Source organism: Hyperolius riggenbachi, chromosome 8 (assembly GCF_040937935.1).
Source record: "Hyperolius riggenbachi isolate aHypRig1 chromosome 8, aHypRig1.pri, whole genome shotgun sequence".
NCBI classification, from domain to species: domain Eukaryota; kingdom Metazoa; phylum Chordata; class Amphibia; order Anura; family Hyperoliidae; genus Hyperolius; species Hyperolius riggenbachi.
In genome coordinates, this window is record NC_090653.1 from 30,079,775 (window position 1) to 30,097,712 (window position 17,938).

The following is a 17,938-nucleotide window of genomic DNA, read 5'->3' on the forward strand; positions in this document are numbered from 1 at the left end:
CACAAACCATTGTGCTTCTCATTTCGATGTAGTAGAAGCCGGCATTGTCACGTACCCGCCACAGCATTCGTGCTTGCCACCTCAAGGACGAATGCCTGCCCTCAAACAGAGCGCAGCTTCCAGGGCTTCCCTCAAACTGAACAGGAAGATATTGTTTACCAGGCCGCTTAGATGCACCTCGTCTTCCAGGAAATGCCCCTCCCGGCTCTCTAACAATCTATGGTGAACGGCTATGCTCCCCCTTTTGGCTATGAATTTTGAAATGGCTTTGTTGAGTCTTAGCTCAACGGTTCAGGACTCTTTCTGGGATGGGTGGGCACCAGTTGGATCTAGGGATCATTTTGGACCATATAATGGTCGTCCCGGGGAAGCGTTTGGCTCATGAGCCTAAGAAATTCCTTTATTTCCCGCATCAGTAGATGCAACTGTTTGGTCCCCAAATCGTTGCCTTCTATATGTACTATGGCAACATCTGGTTTTTCCTTTGTTCTCGCAAGCTGTGTGAGCTTTCTTCCCAGTTTCTCCACCGTTGACCCCGGGAACCCACACCAATTTACCTCCAGATCCTCTCATACCTGCCCCAGAGACCGACCCCTTTCCTGCAGCATCGCCCATCGGTCTGCCCGCACTATAAATGAGTGTCCCATGATCCAGACCCTGCGCCTTTGCTGACCTGAGACAGGGACAAAACAACGGACATGCGTTACTTACCTAGAGACTAAAGAGACTATATATATACACCAAAACAAGCATGCATTAACACTACCGCTAAGGCAAATTTGCCTTTTTTTTTATACATACATACATATACACTAGAGTTGGGCCGAACGGTTCGCCTGCGAACGGTTCCATGCGAACTTCCGTGGTTCGCGTTCGCGTCCCGCAGGCGAACCTTTGCGGAAGTTCGGTTCGCCCCATAATGCACATGGAGGGTCAACTTTGACCCTCTACATCACAGTCAGCAGACCCAGTGTAGCGAATTAGGCTACACTAGCCCCTGGAGCCCCACCCCCCTTATATAAGGCAGGCAGCGGCGGCCATTACGGTCACTCGTGTGCCTGCATTAGTGAGAGTAGGGCGAGCTGCTGCAGACTGTCTCTCATAGGGAAAGATTAGTTAGGCTTAGCTTGTTCCTGGCTGCATACCTGTTCTGTGAACCCACCACTGCATACCTGTACTGTGAACCCACCACTGCATACCTGTTCAGTGAACCCACCACTGCATACCTGTTCAGTGAACCCACCACTGCATACCTGTTCTGTGAACCTGCCACTGCATACCTGTTCTGTGAACCCACCACTGCATACCTGTTCTGTGAACCCACCACTGCATACCTGTTCAGTGAACCCACCACTGCATACCTGTTGTGTTCAGTGAACCTGCCACTGCATACCTGTTCTGTTCAGTGGACCCGCCACTGTATACCTGTTCAGTGAACCCGCCACTGCATACCTGTTCTGTTCAGTGGACCCGCTACTGAATACCTGTTCTGTTCAGTGAACCCGCCACTGCATACCTGTTCTGTTCAGTGAACCTGCCACTGTATACCTGTTCTGTTCAGTGAACCCGCCACTGTATACCTGTTCTGTTCAGTGAACCCGCCACTGCATACCTGTTCTGTTCAGTGGACCCGCTACTGTATACCTGTTCTGTTCAGTGAACCCGCCACTGCATACCTGTTGTGTTCAGTGAACCCGCCACTGTATACCTGTACTGTTCAGTGAACCCGCCACTGCATACCTGTTCTGTGAACCCGCCACTGTATACCTGTACTGTTCAGTGGACCCGCTACTGTATACCTGTTCTGTTCAGTGAACCCGCCACTGTATACCTGTTCTGTTCAGTGAACCCGCCACTGCATACCTGTTCTGTTCAGTGGACCCGCTACTGTATACCTATTCTGTTCAGTGAACCCGCCACTGCATACCTGTTGTGTTCAGTGAACCCGCCACTGTATACCTGTACTGTTCAGTGGACCCGCTACTGTATACCTGTTCTGTTCAGTGAACCCGCCACTGTATACCTGTTCTGTTCAGTGAACCCGCCACTGCATACCTGTTCTGTTCAGTGGACCCGCTACTGTGTACCTGTTCTGTTCAGTGAACCCGCCACTGCATACCTGTTGTGTTCAGTGAACCCGCCACTGTATACCTGTACTGTTCAGTGAACCCGCCACTGCATACCTGTTCTGTTCAGTGAACCTGCCACTGCATACCTGTTCTGTGAACCCGCCACTGTATACCTGTTCTGTTCAGTGAACCCACCGCATCAGTGCGCATACCTGTGCAGTTAAGTGAACCCACCTACCTACGTGAGTGCACGCAGTGTGATATACCACTCCGTGCATACCCGATATGGACAAAACAGGTAGAGGAAGAGGTAGTGCCAGAGCCAGAGGAAGGCCACCCGGCAGGTCTGCGCGAGGTCGTGTAAATGTAATTTCGTGTGGACCTGGCCCACAGTACAGTGCTTGGAAGAAGGCACGTCCCATCACCTCCCAAGATTGTCAGGACGTGGTTGAGTATTTAGCGACACAGAACACCTCATCTTGCTCAGCCACCAGCGCTACTACTAGCACCACTTCCGCTGCATTTGACACTTCGCAAGAATTATTTAGTGTTGAAATCACTGATGCACAGCCATTGTTGTTACAGCCAGATGAATTTTCACCAGCTCATATGTCTGCGTTACGTGGCAACACTATGGATGTAACGTGTAAGGAGGATGAAGGACCTACTGATGGTGCATGTTTTGATTTGTCTGAGGCAAGCGAAGCTGGGCAGGATGATTACGATGATGACGATGATAGGGATCCTCTGTATGTTCCCAATAGAGGAGATGAAGAGGGGGACAGTTCAGAGGGGGAGTCAGAGAGTAGTAGGAGGAGAGAAGTTGCTGAAAGAAGCTGGGGCAGCTCTTCGTCAGAAACAGCTGGTGGCAGTGTCCGGCACCATGTATCGCCACCTATGTACAGCCAGCCAACTTGCCCTTAAGCATCAGCTGCTGAGGTCCCCATAGTGCCCACATCCCAGGGTGGCTCAGCGGTGTGGAAATTTTTTAATGTGTGTGCCTCAGATCGGACCAAAGCCATCTGTTCGCTCTGCCAACAAAAATTGAGCCGTGGAAAGGCCAACACTCATGTAGGGACAAGTGCCTTACGAAGGCACCTGGAGAAAAGGCACAAACAGCAATGGGATGGCCACCTGAGCAAAAGCAGCAGCAGCACACAAAAGAAAAGTCACCCTCCTTCTCCTCTTCCTCCTTCAGGTGCATCATCTGCTTCTGCCGCTTTCTCCCTTCCACCTTCACAGGCACCCTCCTCCACTCCGCCTCTGCCCTTGAGCGCTTCCTGCTCCTCTGCCCACAGCAGCAGTCAGGTGTCCGTGAAGGAAATGTTTGAGCGGAAGAAGCCAATTTCGGCCAGTCACCCCCTTGCCCGGCGTCTGACAGCTGGCGTGGCGGAACTGTTAGCTCGCCAGCTGTTACCATACCGGCTGGTGGACTCTGAGGCCTTCCGTAAATTTGTGGCCATCGGAACACCGCAGTGGAAGATGCCAGGCCGCACTTATTTTTCGAGAAAGGCCATACCCCAACTGCACCGTGAAGTTGAGAGGCAAGTGGTGTCATCTCTTGCGAAGAGCGTTGGGTCAAGGGTACACCTGACCACGGATGCCTGGTCTGCCAAGCACGGGCAGGGCCACTACATTACGTACACACATAGCAAAGAAATGAACAGCGCTACTTAAAAACAGATGAGTGCTTACCTGCAAAAAAGTGCACACCCCACTCATGGGATTCAAATACACAATGAGCATACACATGACCTGTCTACCACTTGGAGGATGTTAGTTTCCGCTAACAATTTGCAATTTGTCAGGTACTTGTCCCTCCCACTGTCGAAGAAGTCTTTCCTCCATGGGAGGGGACCTAACACTAACTAAATTCGACCTATGCATATGCATAGCCTGGGCGCGCTACCAGTAAAATTGAGAATTGCGCAAAAAAAGTGGGATCAGCGCATCACCAGGCCGCCTCTGAATGGCCTCAGCTCAGAGATGCGCTGAGCCCCCCCAGAAACTGCAAACGCACCTTGAACCCAAACAGAGGCTCTGCATATACACCAAAGGAAAACTATTAAGTGGGAGCAGCTGACCAGAAATAAATCAATCAAACATAGCAAAGAAATGAACAGCGCTACTTAAAAACAGATGAGTGCTTACCTGCAAAAAAACTTTTTTGCAGGTAAGCACTCATCTGTTTTTAAGTAGCGCTGTTCATTTCTTTGCTATGTTTGATTGATTTATTTCTGGTCAGCTGCTCCCACTTAATAGTTTTCCTTTGGTGTATATGCAGAGCCTCTGTTTGGGTTCAAGGTGCGTTTGCAGTTTCTGGGGGGGCTCAGCGCATCTCTGAGCTGAGGCCATTCAGAGGCGGCCTGGTGATGCGCTGATCCCACTTTTTTTTGCACATTACGTACACAGCCCATTGGGTCAACCTGGTGGTGAACGATGGCAAGCAGGGCGCAGCGGACCAAATTGTGACACCTCCACGGCTTGCAGGCAGGCCTCCTGCCACCTCCTCTCCTCCTGCTACATGCTCTTCGCTGTCCTCCTCCTCCTTGGCTGAGTGGCAGTTCTCCTCTCCAGCTACACAGCCCCAGCTCCGCAGGGCCTATGCTGCATGCCAGGTACGATGGTGTCACGCCATCTTAGACATGTCTTGTCTCAAAGCGGAGAGTCACACTGGAGCAGCTCTCCTGGCTGCTCTTAAGAAACAGGTGGATGAGTGGCTGACCCCGCACCACCTGGAGATAGGCAACGTGGTGTGCGACAACGGCAGCAATCTGCTTGCCGCTTTGCATATGGGGAAGCTGACACACATACCCTGCATGGCACATGTCATGAATCTAGTTGTTCAAAGATTTGTGGCAAAGTACCCTGGCTTAGCGGATGTCCTGAAGCAGGCCAGGAAGTTCTGTGGGCATTTGAGGCGGTCTTACACAGCCATGGCACGCTTTGCGGAAATTCAGCGGAAAAACAACATGCCGGTGAGACGCCTCATTTGCGATAGCCCAACTCGCTGGAATTCGACCCTGCTCATGTTCTCCCGCCTGATAGAACAGAAGAAAGCCGTCACCCAGTACCTCTACAACTACAGTAAAATGAAACAGTCTGGGAAGATGGGGATGTTCTGGCCCAACAACTGGACACTGATGAAAAATGCATGCAGGCTCATGCGGCCGTTTGAGGAGGTGACCAACTTGGTGAGCCGCAGTGAGGGCACCATCAGCGACTTAATTCCCTACGCTTACTTCTGCGTACAGTGGCGGATGAAGCTGCGAATGAGCGTGACCAGGAACCGTTACGGCAGGAACGGGCATGGGACCAATTTTCATCAGACCCAGCTGTTTCCTCAACACCTGTGGCAGCACATAGGGGGGAGGAGGAGGAAGAAGAGAAGTCGTGTGCAGAAGATGAGTCAGACTCAGAGGATGATGGGCAAGGTGTTTCTTTGGGGGAGGAGGAGGAGGAGGGGACGGCGGCAGGAGAACACCCGCAGCAGGCGTCGCAGGGGGCTCGTGCTGCTCAACCTTCCCGTGGTATTGTTCGCGGCTGGGGGGAGGAGGTTGACTTACGTGACGTCACTGAGGAAGAGCAAGAGGAGATGGAGGGTACAGGATCCGACTTTGTGCAGATGTCGTCTTTTATGCTGTCCTGCCTGTTGAGGGACCCCCGTATAAAAAACCTCAAGGGGAATGAGCTGTACTGGGTGGCCACACGACTAGACCCTCGGTACAGGCACAAAGTGGCGGACCTGTTACCAACTCACCTGAAGGTGGAAAGGATGCAGCACATGCAGAACCAGCTGTCAACTATGCTTTACAATGCCTTTAAGGGTGATGTGACAGCACAACGCCAGCAAGGTACCACTGCCACTAATCCTCCTCCCGTGTCCACGCAGTCAAAGACAGGACGCTCCAGCGATCTCATGGTGATGTCGGACATGCGGACTTTCTTTAGTCCAACGCCTCGCCGTAGCCCTTCCGGGTTCCACCCTACACCAACGCCTGGAAAGGCAGGTAGCCGACTACCTGGCCTTAAGTGTGGATGTAGACACTGCTGTGAACAGCGATGAGGAACCCTTGAACTACTGGGTGCGCAGGCTTGACCTGTGGCCAGAGCTGTCCCAATTTGCCATCCAACTTCTCTCCTGCCCTGCCGCAAGCGTCCTGTCAGAAAGGACCTTCAGCGCAGCTGGAGGCATTGTCACTGAGAAGAGAAGTCACAAAAGTGTTAAGTACCTCATCTTTATCAAAATGAATGAGGCATGGATCCCGGAGGGCTGCTGCTCGCCCCAAGACTAAGTCAGTCCCCGCACACACAGCCTGCACGCCGTGTGACTGGCTGCCTGGCCTGCCCCAAGAAGACTAAGTCGCTCCCAGTCCCTCCACACAGCATGTCTGCCTGCAGGCTGCTTGACTACCTTCTCCGCCACCACCAACAGGGTCCGGGACTCCAGGCGGATTGCTGATTTTTTTAGGCCGCTGCTAGCAGCGGCCGCTGTAATAATTTTTCTGGTGCGTGTACATGACTGCCTAATTTTTCTGGCTGCACTGCGGGCAGCTGCAACAACAAAAGAAAAGGCATGTACATGCGCCCATTCCCCTTCGTGATCATTACCTTGCCGTGGTGAAGGGGCTTGCGTATCACAATGAAGCAATGACCGGCGCCTAGATGAGTGTCTCGGGGGGCACACAAAAGATAATAAGGTCGTTGCTTCATTGTGGTCAGACCAAATTTGATCAGCTGGACAGTCACTGTTCTGTCATTCAGCTACATCAGCCAGGCGACCATATGGGCTGTAAAGCCACCAAAACCTGCACTCTCGCCATGGTGCGCACCAGTCCAGCACGGCCGTCACTACACAAACAGCTGTTTGCGGTGCGTTACACGGTGAGTTTGGTGTATCAGTGTGAAGCAGTACCTTAATTACACTACCTGATTGATGTATACACATGCAAGATGTTTTAAAGCACTTTAGGCCTGTCATTTAGCATTCAATGTGATTTCTGCCCTTAAAACGCTGCTTTGCGTCAAATCCAGATTTTTCCCGGGGACTTTTGGCGTGTATCCCACTCCGCCATGCCCCCCTCCAGGTGTTAGTCCCCTTGAAACATCTTTTCCATCACTTTTGTGGCCAGCATAATTTTTTTTTTTCAAAGTTCGCATCCCCATTGAAGTCTATTGCGGTTCGCGAACTTTAACGCGAACCGAACGTTCCGCGAAAGTTCGCGAACCTAAAATCGGAGGTTCGGCCCAACTCTAATATACACACATACACCCTCAGCTAATGCTCTGCCGGGTGTTTGGGGCTGTTGTCGCCCTGCACTTTCGGCTAAACGGCATGATTCCTTTGTTTGTACACCTTTACTTGCAGCTACTGTTCCGCCAAGCATGGGAGTATGACTATCCAGTGGGCATCGGAGCCTCCCTCCTGACGCCCTTTTCCTGCGGCTAGTGCTCCGCCAGGTTTGGCTACGTATAGAATGACAACACCTGCAGCTTGTGCTCTGCCAGGTGTGGGCGGACATAGTGCGGCAAACCGAATTTGTGTAGCGACACGGCCCAGCTCGCGTTTTCCTGCAGCAAACGCTCTGCCAGGTGCGGGCGAACATAGGTCCGAAACCTGCGTCATTCCCATCTCCTGATCCTTTTGACCATTTCATCGCTTAAACCCCATCGCGCGGCCTGCATCGACGTGCCAATACGGAAAGAATGCGAGCCATACTCGGCCGCGTTGAGACCTACTTGTGCAAGTGCGCGTTTTAACACCGCTGTGAATTGAAACCTGGACATTGCCGAACCATCCCTGTGTAGTAGTAAGGGGCCTGCCTGACTGCCTCGATAGAGCATCAGGTTCCTGTATGACTGCATTGGGCAAGACATATCCCCAACCATCTCCCGCAATTGTAGGGTGGTTCCCTTCACCCCCTGGTCTTTTTTTGACTTTGGAATGTACACACAGATAGCCCCTTGCACCAATGTTACATCCTGCATTCGCAGGCCACCTCTCCCGTGTTTACTGAGGGCTTACAAGTTCCCCCACACGCAGTGCTCCGTGGAAGGCTAGCGTGAAAGCAAGGTGGAACAGGCCGATTTCGTAACCGTCGCGGCAGATTTGTGTTAAGGCCCCGAGTAACTCGACTAAAAGTGGCAACGTGATAGGCCGTCGTTTATCCGACATAGCCTTTGGGGCATTCCATTTGAAACCTTTTACCATTTGCCTCATCAAGTAACCCTTCGTCCGGTCTTGTTCGCCCTTCAATTTGAAGAGGAAGGCTAGAGCTGCTAGGGCCCTGTCTAGTGCTGTGCCCGAGGATGCTTCGTCGCATAAATTAACCAGGAAATACACTATAAGTTCCTCCCTATCTCTGTCCTCGTGTGGCGCCAGCGTGCCTTCCAGCTCCTCCCACCTTCGCCAAATCTTTGAATAGGTTGCCCATGTGGCTGGTGATAGGGATTGCCTTACCCAACCCACCATTCGTTTGAGACAATATTCCATAGGTGCGCTGGTATTTGTGTCGGCCTCGCTTCTGCCTCTGGTGCCAGCTCCCGGAACCGTTCCAGCTGCAAACGAGACAGTGCGTCAGCCACCCCGTTGTCCACCCCTGGAAAATGCACCGCTTTGAACTTAATGTTATGCTGAAGGCAAAGGAAGACGAACTGCCTTATAAGTTAACCACCGGTGGTGAGGTTGATGTCAGCTTGTTAACTGTGAAAACCACGGCTATGTTGTCGGTTCTGAATATTACTGAACTATTCGCCAGCCCCTGACCCCAAACCATTACTGCTACCACCAGGGGGAAGAATTCTAGGAAGGGCAAATTTTTTGTAAGCGGCGACTGCCGCCAGGCGTGCGGCCAACAGTGACTCACCCATCTCCCATTGAAATATGCTCCGAACCCGGTCGCCCCCGCAGTGTCTGTAAAGAGTTGTATGTCCTGATTAGTTTGCCATTCCTGAGGCCATAAAGTTCTGCCATTGTAGTCGGCTAAGAACGTGCGCCACACCTGTAGGTCCTCCTTAGTGTCCCTTGTGAGCCTGATGTGGTGGTGTGGTTTCTGGACCCCAGTGGTCGCAAATATGAGGTTCCTGCAAAAGATTCTGCCCATTGGCATTATCTTACATGCAAAATTTAGCTTTCTCATCAAAGATTGTAACTCCCGCAAAGTCATCTTTTTAGCAGACAGTGCCTTGTTAATGGTTGCCACTAAGTCGGTCAGCTTGTCCTGTGGGAGCCTGTTCTCTCTGAGTCTAGTTCAATTCCCAAAAATTTTAGCCTGGTCGTGGGGCCCTCCGTATTGTTGCCCGCCAAGGGGACCCTGAACTGAATACGCTGATTAGTGTCCGCATGACCCCTATGCATTCGTCTGAACCTTCTGATCCCACACATAAGAAATCGTCGAGATGCACTAACCCCTTGAAACCGCTCTCCCAATTAATGACCCACTCAAGGAAAGTACTGAAGGCCTCGAATTACGCACAAGAGATCGAGCAGCCCATTGGCAAACACCTGTCCACTTAGTACTGCCCTTGGAATTGGCAACCCAGGAGGTGCAGGCTGTCACTGTGGACCGGTAAGAGTCGGAATGCCGACTCTATGTCAACCTTGCCCATTGTGACTCCTCAACCCTTGCTGCACACTAGGGCGGCCGCCCTATTGAAGGATGTGATATCTGGTGATATCTGGATCAAATGCCATCATTCACCGAACTCCCTGTGGGATGAGACAGGTGCTGGATTAGGCAAAATTTCCCTGCTTCTTTTTTTGGTACCTAGGGGGGATATCCGCAAATCCGGTATTGGGGGCTCTGTAAATGGGCCCGACATTCTCCCCATGTCTACCTCCTTCTCGATCTTTTGCGTAACCACTTGGGGGTATTGATAGGCTGACTTGAGATTCTTGCATTGTTTTGCGGGGTTGCCTGATGTGCATGGTATTCGGAAACCCTCCCAGAAGCCGTGCACAAGCAAGTCGGCCTGTGTCCTATCGGGATAACTATTTAGCCATGGCAGCATTGCCATGACGTTCACCGGCGTGGCCCCCTTTTCCAGGACCCGATTCGAATTTGTTTCCCCGGGAGAAGCGGTTCTTTTTGTAACACTTGGTTTCAGGGTGCCCCCTTGACCCAGCAGAAAGAACACTCATGCTTAAATCTGCACCTGTCTCCCCATTTGCAAGATGTGGTGTTGAAATTCCAGCATGAGCCCTTTTTCTGCTGAGCCGGCTGTGAGCTGGGCCTGCCGGTGGCGGGCTGAAAGGGCACACTACCCCCCGCTGAGTTTGCTGTCACCTTTACTGCTGTCATTAGTGTCGTCCAGAGCATACTGTCCCTATGGTCCCAGTTCAGGGAGGGTCGAACCGACATTCGCTGCCTGAATTGTTCGTCATAGCGCAGCCAGCCAGGCGTGTCCACCAAAAGTGTGATACGCCTGTGATATCCCATTGCAATAACAGAACAAGGCCGAACATTGTTCTGGGAATTTTTCCCCTACTATGCTAACCAGTATGTAAAAGGCTTGCGTCCAATAACTTGTGTTCCTGGGAATCAATCTGAACCATCTCCTGTCGTCATCCTCCTGTTTGTGATGTTCTTTCCCCTTTTCCCATTTTTCTATGTTAAGATTGTCCAGGGGGAGTAGCGTGAAAATGTCCACGTATTGCCTCTTCCAGATCTTTTCCTTTACCTCTAAGGGGATGTGTATCCCCAGAGGGCCATCATGTGAGTAGTGGGCTCCGCCTAGTGCGAAGTCGGATATGCGTGGAAAATTCATGGAACTCCCGCTGTGACCTACGCTTGACCCTGTTGCCTCGCCTAGCGGACTGTCTGTGCTGGGGCAGCTAGTAGTAGCCTCACCGTATCCGCTGCCTTGTTTGCTACCTGAGTCTCCTGCTTGTTGCGGTGTGCTATGTGCCCTGATAACATTTAAAATCTCCTGAATCATGTCAACATTCTCGCTGCCCTGCGATGCTTGAAACTTAGAGTGCAGTGCATTTATAACAGGTCTGGTAGCTTGACAATTGTCCTCACCTGTCCCGCTTTTGCTAGCCGGTGCACATCGTGCGTCCGCTGGGTGCGACTCGCCTCGATGGGGTCCACGCAATGTTCGGGGGCAGAGGGCCTGCGGCGGCCATTTTGTCGTGGGGTCCAGCCGGGGATGCGGACGTTTTTCCGGTTTCCGATGGCACCAGCTGGGGGGGGGGGGGGGGGGGGGGTTGGGCGCATGGGGCAAGGGGCACGGCTGCGTGCTCCCAGCAAGAAATGTTGCCTGCTCGGGTGGTGGGGGGTGGTAGAGTGGGCAGGAGGGAGGCGTTATGCTCGGCTGGCGGAGGCCATTTTGCCGGTGCCACCGGGCATCGCCATTTTGTGTGGAGCAGAAAACTGCCCGGTGACCATCTTTTTGAGGCCGCTGGGCGCCGCCATGTTTTTGGGGCCTGGTGGCTGGCGACAAGGAGGAGGATGGCTTGGGGGAGGCGGCCTGACAATTGGTGATCTGGATCTGTTGCAGCGTGTGGCCGTTAGAGCTGTGGGGCTTTAGGAAGGTCGGGGGGGGGGGACTGGATGGGAGGAAAAAGGCCTGGGGGACGGGGTTCTCACCAGTCCTGAGCTCCAGCGAAGTTTGCTGTATCCTTTTTTCGGGCAGAAAGAGGGAACTTTCCCTGCTTCTGCCTTAATATCTGCCTGGGGGGATACCTCAGGCATTCAACCTTTAATTCGCACCTGGAGCCCAATTGTGTCTGGTCAGTCGGTCTCAGGGCCCACCCAGTCATGCCCTTCTCGTTCCAGCCCTGCTTGACCTCTCAGGTTACTTTCCCAAACTCAAACCTTCTATTAATGTCTTGAACATTTTTTGATACAGTTTCCTTGATTGTTAATTTTTGAAGAAAAATGTCCCCTGGGGGTACTTACCTCGGGAGGGGGAAGCCTCTGGATTCTAACGAGTCTTCCCCCGTCCTCCGGTGACCCGGCAATCTCCTGCTGCATACCACCGCCCCCCTCCCCCCCAAAGTGCGGTGATGTAAATATTCACCTTCCACGATCCTGCGCAGGCACACTATCGACTCTTCCTTCGGGTTAAGGCGGAAATAGCCAAACCTGATCGATCCGCTCTACTGCGCAGGCATGAGTCCTCTTGCGCCTGCGCAGTAGAGCGGATACAATCGGGCTCGGCTATTTCCGCCTAGCCCGAACCAAGAACTGCTACTGTGCCTACTTTTGATCCCAGAAAGGTAAATAAATCTTTGCTTGTCAGGCTTGTCAGGGGAGGATTTGAGGGAGCCAGGGCTGGATTGCCTGCAGCTACAGGAATGGGGAAAGGCTCATTGGGACCCTGAGGCTTCCCCCTCCCGAGGTGACTACCCCCAGGGGACATTTTTTAATACAGAGTCTCTTTAAGACAGAAACCTTTTTGCTTTTATAAGGTGTTGGCAGTGACTATTGCCGGATACAACGTCACTGCCAGTTATTTATGAGAAAGGAAAGCATTCTTGGGAAATCAGCCAAGCTAGATCCTGATTGTAATGTAGGTCGGTAACTTTTACTGCTCTATAATCTTTCACCATTGAGTTGTTCCAGACAGGGTGTCATGCAGTTCCAGGAAGTACAGTAATGTAGTGGATTGCTTTTGTTAGTTCAGCGAGAGCCTTGTGATTGGGTGACTAATGCACTCTCCATATCGTAGTGCTGCAACTTTTATAACTGCTGTAACCCAGCACAGCCACACACCTGCATAGTCAATCCTTACTCCTTACCAAGAGTAAGAGCCAAGGTTAATGCTCTGAATTATTTGTTGTGTCTGTGATCGGATTCCCCCCACCCCCTCCATTTTAATAAACTGTACAGATCCCATGACCACATGACTGCACTGATCACATAATCACAGCCGCTCTTCAGCTATTAGTCAGCACTTTTGGAGAGCAAGTGAATCTCATATTAAAATCCATGTTCTTTACATCTCCCCTCCAGTGTGCTCTGGGGGAGGCGAGGCTTTGACTTCCATAGTGCTGAACCTTGCCTGAGGGGAGGCGGGGGATGCTGTGGTGAGATGCTGTACTCTAGCACCTAGGTTCTCAATGTGTGGTACGCACAGGGCAGTTTCTAGGCTAAAATGCACCCGGGTGAGGGTGTAAAAATTGTGCCCCCTCCCCCCCACGTAGAGCGAGGTATAGGTGCCTGCAGTATAGGTTAGCCAGGTCTAGTTGCACTCAGTACAGGTAGTCAGCTATATGGTCCCCCCGTATAGGTAGCTAGGCATAGGTGCCCCAGTATAGGTAGCCAGCTGTAGGTCCCTCCAGGCATAGGTGCCCCAGTATAATTGCCCCCAGTATAGGTTACCCAGGTAGGTGCCTCCAGTGCCTCCAGTATAGGTAGCCAGTATAGTTGCCCCCAGTATAGGCTAGATAGGCAGGTGCCCCAGGTATAGGTTAGATAGCACAAACACTGGTCCACATGACAGCCCGGAGGCCCCAGGTCTCTCTCACTAGCTGGGGCCCCCAAACCACCATGCGACACCTAGAGGGAAGTGTGGGCAAGCCCTGGACCTCTCACCTCCAGGGAACTCACAATGTAACACCTCTATAATGCTTTAACTGTAAAGAAATCCTCCAGACACCAATCAAGTTCTTTTTAAGAAATATTTGTATTAAATGATATGGATAAAAAAATAGTTTAGTGACAAAACATTCATAAACTTCTTATCTTCAGCCTGTTAGGATCAGGGCTAGTTCAGGAACCATATAAGTAATTCAGTTTATTAGCATTTACTTGCCAGAATTTTCCATACACAGCACTCTGCTATTTGTCACTTCTTCACTGCTGTCTTTTTAAAGTGGATCTGAATTCTTGCATAGGACAGAAGGGAAAGTAGAGAAATGTCTGGTGGTTACCTAGCAACATCCAGGATGAGACAAATATGTTGAATTGATAATTGTGAATGATCACTTAATGTATAAGAAGCACCGCTGTATTCTCTGTATTTTGTCTGCCAGCTGTTGTCACACAATCTCTTCAGACACTGCACTGCAGTCTTCACTCCTTTTCTGTAATCCTGTCACTTGTTGCTCTGTGTCACTCTTGTATGCATTGCTGTCCTGTTGTCTCTGTGTCACTGTAATGTCTCTGCTGTTTTCTGTTATCTCTCTCTGTTACAGGTACATTTTAATATCCTTGTCTTTCTTTCTTATTGCTTACTGTTTCTCTTCTGGCTTATCTCTCCAGTATTGCTGCTCTTTACTGGCCTGTAGCTGTGAGTGGTCTCTCTCCTCTCATGTAATGTCTGCAGCTCTTTTTCTCTTCCTTAGTTCAGTTTCCGGTAAGTGCTTACTTGTCTGTGCCTCTGCCTTGCTCAGACCGTCTCACCAATGGCTGGTCTCTTCCCGTGTCTCTACTCTATTTCCTCACAAATCAAGCGTATTTCTTGCTGCAGTACAGTATAGTATCGTGACACACTTTATTTCTTGCTGCCTCATCACCTCAGTCTCCATGGCTACTTGACTCCTCCCCCTCACTAGCCTTCAACTGTAAAACTCAACTGTTACTTCCTCCCTGCACATGCCCAGCTTCTCTCTCTTCTTTCCTGCTCATGGGCTCCACCTGACAGCACCTGCAGGTTCCCTTTACAGCAGCACTTTCACAAAAAGTAAATGCATCTGTAACCCTTGGTGTGTGTGTCTGTTGCAATGACACACACACAGGGTTACAACCCCACCACCTCTAAACTGAATGCCAACTGCAACAAACACAATTGCTAACTTCCAGCTAGAGCAATATCCTGCCTCTATCTGGTCAGCAGGCGCCAATCAGCCAATCAGGTGTGCTGTCATACACCCTTTGCCTACTGTACCAAATCTAGCAGGAATTACATAAATTAGCATTCAGGTGGGAGGCTTCGGTTGGACGCAATCGTGAATTGCATCGTTTACAGGGACGCCCCGTCTAGGCACATATCCCACACGGTCCCCTCCCTAACCACTCACCTGTCAACCGCTAGATTTGGTACAGCAGGCAAAGGGTGTATGACAGTACACCTGATTGGCTGACTGGCGTCTGCTGGCCAGATAGAGGCAGGATTGTGTTTGTTGCAGTTGGCATTCAGTTTAGAGGTGGTGGGGTGAGTTCCCTGGAGGTGAGAGGTCCAGGGCTTGCCCACACTTCCCTCTAGGTGTCGCATGGTGGTTTGGGGGCCCCAGCTAGTGAGAGAGACCTGGGGCCCCTGGGCTGTCATGTGGACCAGTGTTTGTGATTTTAAATTTCTTTTTTGCAGCTTCTAGGATGCGGTTGACAGGTGAGTGGTTAGGGAGGGGACCATGTGGGAGATGTGCCTACACGGGGCGTCCCTGTAAATGATGCAATTCACGATTGCGTCCAACCGAAGCCTCCTACCTGAATGCTAATTTATGTAATTCCTGCTAGATTTGGTACAGCAGGCAAATGGTGTATGACAGTACACCTGATTGGCTGACTGGCGCCTGCTGGCCAGATAGAGGCAGGATATTGCTCTAGCTGGAAGTTAGCAATTGTGTTTGTTATAGGTTAGATAGGTAGGGGCCCCAGTACAGGTTAGCTAGGTGGGTGCCTTCAGAATAGGTAACCAGTATAGTTGCCCCCAGTATAGGCTAGATAGGCAGGTGCCCCAGGTATAGGTTAGATAGGTAGGGGACCCAGTACAGGTTAGTTAGGTGGGTGCCTCCAATATAAGTAACCAGTATAGTTGCCCCTAGCATAGGTTAGTTAGGTAGGTGCCTCCAATATAGGTAGCCAGTATAGTTGCCACCAGTAAAGGCTAGCTAGATAGGCTCCCCCAGTATAGGTTACCTAGGTAGGTGCCCGCAGTATATATTAGATAGGTAGGTGCTCCCAGTATAGGCTAGATAGGTGGGTGCCCCCAGTACAGGTTAGATAGGTAGGTGCTCCCAGTATAAGTTGGATAGGTAGGTGCCCCCAGTATAGGCTAGATAGGTAGGAGCCCCCAGTACAGGTTAGATAGGTAGCTGCCCCGAGTATAGGTAAGATAGGTAGGTACCCGCAATATAGATTAGACAGGTAAATGCCCCCAGTATAGCTTAGATAGGTAGGTGTCCCAAGTATAAGTTGGATAGGTAGGTGCCCCCAGTGTAGGCTAGATAGGTAGGAGCCCCCAGTACAGGTTAGATAGGTAGCTGCCTTCAGTATAGGTTAGATAGGTAGCTACCCGCAATTAGTGTTGGGCGAACATCTAGATGTTCGGGTTCGGGCCGAACAGGCCGAACATGGCCGCGATGTTCGGGTGTTCGACCCGAACTCCGAACATAATGGAAGTCAATGGGGACCCGAACTTTTGTGCTTTGTAAAGCCTCCTTATATGCTACATACCCCAAATTTACAGGGTATGTGCACCTTGGGAGTGGGTACAAGAGGAAAAAAAAATTTAGCAAAAAGAGCTTATAGTTTTTGAGAAAATCGATTTTAAAGTTTCAAAGGGAAAACTGTCTTTTAAATGCGGGAAATGTCTGTTTTCTTTGCACAGGTAACATGCTTTTTGTCGGCATGCAGTCATAAATGTAATACATATAAGAGGTTCCAGGAAAAGGGACCGGTAATGCTAACCCAGCAGCAGCACACGTGATGGAACAGGAGGAGGGTGGCGCAGGAGGAGAAGGCCACGCTTTGAGACACAACAACCCAGGCCTTGCATGAGGACAAGAAGCGTGCGGATAGCATGCTTTGTACCACCATGCAGTCATAAATGTAATAAAGATAAGTGGTTCAATAAACAGGGACCACGCGGCAACGCTAACCCAGCAGCAGCACACGTGATGGAACAGGAGGAGGCGCAGGAGGAGAAGGCCACGCTTTGTGAGACACAACAACCCAGGCCTTGCATGAGGACAAAAAGCGTGCGGATAGCATGCTTTGTACCGCCATGTAGTCATAAATGTAATAAAGATAAGAGGTTCAATAAACAGGGACCACGCGGCAACGCTAACCCAGCAGCAGCAGCAGCAGCAGCACACGTGATGGAACAGGAGGAGGCGCAGGAGGAGAAGGCCACGCTTTGTGAGACACAACAACCCAGGCCTTGCATGAGGACAAAAAGCGTGCGGATAGCATGCTTTGTACCGCCATGTAGTCATAAATGTAATAAAGATAAGAGGTTCAATAAACAGGGACCACGCGGCAACGGTAACCCAGCAGCAGCAGCAGCACACGTGATGGAACAGGAGGAGGCGCAGGAGGAGAAGGCCACGCTTTGTGAGACACAACAACCCAGGCCTTGCATGAGGACAAAAAGCGTGCGGATATAGCAGCAATGCTTTTTGCCGCCATGCAGTCATAAATGTAATACAGATGAGAGGTTCAATAAACAGGGACCGGAAACGCTAAACCATCCCAGATGTTCATCGGTCATGTTACTTGGTTGGGGTCCAGGAGTGTTGCGTAGTCGTTTCCAATCCAGGATTGATTCATTTTAATTTGAGTCAGACGGTCTGCATTTTCTGTGGAGAGGCGGATACGCCGATCTGTGATGATGCCTCCGGCAGCACTGAAACAGCGTTCCGACATAACGCTGGCTGCCGGGCAAGCCAGCACCTCTATTGCGTACATTGCCAGTTCGTGCCAGGTGTCTAGCTTCATGCCCGGTTTCAGGTCCAGCGGTGCCAGCCACAAATCCGTCTGTTCCTTTATTCCCCTCCAAATTTCCTCCCCTGTGTGCTGCTTATCCCCAAGGCAGATCAGCTTCAGCAACGCTTGCTGACGCATGCCAACAGCTGTGCTGCACTGCTTCCACGATCCTACTGCTGCTGGTGCTGGGTTAGCATTTCCGGATGAGGTACAGCTTTGAGATGCGTTGGAGGAGAAGGAGTCAGAGAGGTAGGTGCTGCTGTTGTTATCCAGCTG